Source organism: Myotis davidii, unplaced genomic scaffold, assembly GCF_000327345.1.
Source record: "Myotis davidii unplaced genomic scaffold, ASM32734v1 scaffold651, whole genome shotgun sequence".
Classification (NCBI taxonomy): Eukaryota; Metazoa; Chordata; class Mammalia; order Chiroptera; family Vespertilionidae; genus Myotis; species Myotis davidii.
The window spans coordinates 1,963,989-1,968,528 of record NW_006283994.1 but is presented as its reverse complement, the minus strand read 5'-3'; the positions used below and the strand labels follow the sequence as shown (position 1 = coordinate 1,968,528).

General features: G+C 61.0%; 1 protein-coding gene across 1 annotated transcript in view; it reads left to right on the top strand.

The window, feature by feature from the left end:
- NCS1 (neuronal calcium sensor 1) overlaps positions 1–1,663 on the top strand; it is a 31,936-nt gene extending 30,273 nt beyond the window's left edge. Inside the window, exon 9 of the mRNA XM_006754214.1 lies at positions 1,312–1,663. The gene's annotated coding sequence lies outside the window, so the exon portion shown is untranslated. The remainder of the gene's footprint in view (positions 1–1,311) is intronic.
- The last annotated feature ends 2,877 nt before the right edge of the window (positions 1,664–4,540 follow it).

Here is a 4,540-nt window from a genome sequence, read left to right as displayed (position 1 = left end):
CCTGCCTGGCCCCGACCGAGTTTCAGATCCTCTCACACCGATCAGGAGAGGGGCCCTTTGAGTCAGACACTGACACCTGTCCCAGGTGGGGGGCAGGGACGTGCGATGCAACACGGATGTGGAGCAGGTGATGGGAAGGGTGTGTGGGCGGTGCAGACAGTCACAGGCTGTTCCCCAGCTGCCTTTTTTTTTTAATTGATTGAGGTAAAATTCACACGACATAAGATTAACCATTTTAAAGTGAACAATTCAGTGGCATAAAGTACAGTCACAGTGTTGTGCAAGCACCACCTCTATCTAGTTCTAAAATATTCGCATCACCAAAATAACGCCTTCCGTCACGCACTCTCCCCCACCCGCCGCCACCGAGCCCTTAGCAATCACTCACCTGCCGTCTGTGTACGGATCTGCCCACGGGGGGAATTTTATACAAATGGACTCCCACGTCACGTGGGCTTCTGTGTCTGGCTCCCGTCACTCAAGGTTCTTCCACGTTGCTAGGCCCCCTGACTTCACGCGGACCCTCTCGTCAGTTCCTCATTCCTTTCCCTGGCTGAGTGGTAGTCCCCTGTGTGGATGGACCACGTGTTTATCCATCATCCCCTGATGGACACGGGTGGTTTCCACCTGTTGGCCATGGTGCAGGATGCTGCTGTGAACACTGGGGGAGCATGGACTTATTTGAGTCTCTGTGTTCAGTTTTTTGGGGGGTAGATGCCTCGGAGCGGAATTGCTGGGTCCTATGGGAACTCCAAGTTTAACTTTCGGAGGAAGCACCAAACAGTTCCACTGCAGCTGCACCTTTTATGTTCCCAGCAGCGACGGACACGGGTTCCAATTTCTCCACACCCTTGCCAACACTGCTTCTTTTCTGTTTATTTATTTATTTATTTTATGATAAGTCATCCTAGTGGGTGCGACGGGGTGTGTCTCGTTGTGGTTTTAATTTGCGTTTCCCCATCACTGATTCTCGCCTTCTCACGTGCTTCTCAGCCACCCCACACCTTGTTCTTACCGGTTGCAAACTGGTTCATCCTATGGCTACGTCCTCCCTATCCAGCCAGTGCCCTGAGTGTGGACCCTGGGCTCCCTCCCTCCCAACCTCATAATCTTGCTGTTACAGATGATACTGTAGGAAACATTTATCTCTGAAGAGTAAATGCAAAGCACCCCCCCCCCCCAGTGAGTGGGTCAGGGGGTGTGCACGTTGCTAGACCTCCTGACTTCACGCGGACCCTCTCGCCGACTCTCCCGCCAGCTCTGCACGCCCTGCAGCCGCTCTGAACCCCCTCCCCTCCTTGTGTCTTCCAGATGCCTGGGAAACTTGCCTCCTCCCGTGCCATGAGCCGCCTCAGCCCCGACGCCGCCCTCCTGTGTCCACCTTGCCATTCTCCACGGGGCTGCCCCTGAGCAGCGAGGCCGGCTCTCCCCTCCTCCCGCCAACTCCCCTCTTCCCCCGCCTGCTGCACCCACCGCCGCCTGAAGCCACCGGCTCCAATCGCCCACCACCTCTGCTTGTCCAGAAAACACCCTGAGACGGCAAAGGCTCCCGCCGTCCGCGAAGCCCAGGATGCAGCTGCCTCGCAGGCAGCGCTCCGTCCCCTGCTCTCCCGCGCATCTGCTTTTGTTTTTTATTTCAAACAGACATTGAAAAAGAAAAAAACACACACCTACCTTCTGTTCTAGAAGATCCGGACTGACGGGTGGGGAGAAGGCCTTGGGGACCTTGGAGAACTCTGCCTTGTCCGTCGGCCACCAGGGAGGCCACGGAGGCCCCGGAGGCCCCGGCCTGGCCCCGGGTGGGCCCGCGTGTCCGTGTCGGGGGCTGCGTGATGCCCGTTACCTGTCGCCCCGTCCTCGGGCAGCCCACCGCCCGCGTGGCCGGGAGGATTGATCACGACGGTGATGACTCTGACGGCGTGTTGTGCTTTTCGCGGGGAAAATGAGGTGGTTTTTTTATATCCGTATATAACTACCCCTGTTATTTATTGGTTGTTAACTGTTGCTGCTGCCTCTGCGTCCGAACCTCCCAGAGATGCGCCCCCCCCCGCCGCCCCCGTTTACATGTGCAGCCCTTGCCCACCTGCCAGCAGCGGCCGAGAAGCCAAAAACTTTGTTTTTTTTCAGATGCTGTGTTTGATGTTTGGAGAAGGGAAAGGCGGGCTTCTTAACTGGCTGCCGCTCTGTTCCCTCCGGCCCGGATGCCTCCTCCTTGAACCCCTTTCTCTGTTCCCGTCCACACTCCGCGGTCCTGTGTCCTCCCCCCGGTCCTCACCATCTTTCTGAGGACAAACGGGGGGCATCTTTCGGTTTCTCGGCTCTTGCTTTGGTGTCTGTAGCAGCGAGGAGAGCGGACGGCTTGTCCTGCCTGGGACCGGCGCCAGGCAGGGCGGCTACAGAGGGAAAGACTGAGGACATGGAGGGGCCTTTGCACGCAGGTGAGCAGAAGTGGGGGCTCGTCCTCCCTCCGGGTGGGCAGGCTCCCCTCTCTGCTCTCCTGCCTGCCTGGCACCTGGCCCGACGCTGGACCGGAGGGAAGAGAAGGGTGCAGGTCACCCCGTTCAGGTGGTGGCTGCTCTCGGGGCTGTGCCCACCTGCGCTCACAGGAAGAGTTTTAGCTCCATCTGCCCCTAGAAAGGGCGGCCCCAGAACGGCCACCAGGAAAGCCAGACGATCTTGGATGGAGGCCAGGAGCCTGAGGCCGGCTCCGGCTCCGAGACTGTGGGCCACCCCGGCCCTGTCTTGCCCCAGCTGCCCCAGCAGAGCCCTGAGGCCTGGCTGAGTGATGTGGAAGGTCCGTCCATGATGACACGGTGTGATTCCAAGTGGGAGTTACCTGTGCGTGCCTATCCGCTGGCATGTGGCTCAGTGTGCCAGCCCCAGCAGACACGGGGCGTCTGCGGCCCAGATCTTCAGGGGCACGGCGGCCCTGGTGTGGGGTGTGGGCTCAGGTGACTCCAGAACTGGTCCTCGCCCAGAGGAGGGTGTGGGGCGAGGAGCAGCTCCCGGACTGTTTAGGACCTGAGTCGAGTTCCCGCTGCTGATCGCCCGCTCAGCCCAGCCCTAGAGCCGGCCCCGGCCCCACTTTGAATTGTCCTCCGTCTCCACGTGGCACTTCCCAGGAGGCCAGGCTTCTGCTAATGAGGCCTCAGACCCTCCCCAGAGGACGCCCTCTGAGAGGGACTCTGCCGTGGGCTGCATGTCTGCCAACCACAGAACCTGCCCTTCTCACACACGTGGGTTGTGGTCACGTTTCTGCTCCGGCCGCTGGCCCAGGAGGCCCAGGTCCCACCTCTGATCCCGCAGTCTCCTTGCCTGGCTCTGACCTGGGACCCCAGGGCCCCTTGGGGCTGGAGGGGAAGAGAGAGTGGCCCCTCCCAGGTCAGATTGCTTTCTGGTCTCTTCCTGAGCCTCGCCGCTTCTCCGGTCCAGCGGGAAGGATGCTGTTGCACAGCCTGCCCCGGAGGCATCGCGGGAAAGGGACTGCGGCTGAATGTTCTCTGGGATCAAGCACGTGGACCCCTCCCCCCGCACCCCCAGGCTGAGGCTGGTTCCCAGGCATCGGTAGAGCATCTGCGTGCGGGACCTTCCTCCACCGTCCAGGGAGGCGGAGCAAGTGGTACCATGGGCCCAGGCTTCAGGGCGCACCTTGGGGACGTGCCCTGTGACATCTCCGACTGCCAGAGGCCCCCTTCTTCCCGGCAGCGCGCTAGCTGAATGTTCTCTGGGATCAAGCACGTGGACCCCTCCCCCCGCACCCCCAGGCTGAGGCTGGTTCCCAGGCATCGGTAGAGCATCTGCGTGCGGGACCTTCCTCCACCATCCAGGGAGGCGGAGCAAGTGGTACCATGTTGCCCAGGCTTCAGGGTGCACCTTGGGGACGTGCCCTGTGACATCTCCGACTGCCAGAGGCCCCCTTCTTCCCGGCAGCGCGGTAGACAAGGGCATTTGTGCCGAGGTTGCCAGGCAGGGACAGTTCTGTCCCCTTCTCTCACCAGGCCCCTGGCTGTGGCCCCTGGGAATCCAGAGCAGCCCGCGGGCCTCTCCCCTTTCCACGGGTTCCCGTGTTTAACCAGGCAGCGTTCAGGGAAGGTCAGGCGAACGTGTCCCTCTCTCCCCTGTTTGACAGCCAGCTCCATAGACGACAGACACGCCTGAGCTTTCTGGGACTTTGTCTCTTCTCTCTGGGGGTGTGGGTGTGGGTGTGGGTGTGGGTGTGGGTATGGGTGTGGGTGTGGGTCAGGGGGAGAGATTGGGGGGCCCGAGTTTCCTGGGCAGAGGCAGCCTCTCCCTGGAGAAAGCCTCATGCCTGCCACCCCAGCTTCCACATCTAAGGGATCCAAGAAGGGAATGTGGGAGCGCCCCCTGGTGGCGGTGAGCTGCAAAGGCTCAACTGGGTAAACAGGTGATGACCGAGGGTGGGAGGCGGCCGGTGGGGGGGAGGGAGTCAGGGGCTGTGGCCTCCCCTCAGCCCTGGCCTCCAGCCCCACATTATTGACGGTGTGTTTCCCGGATGCCCCTCTCTAGGTGTCTCCCAGGG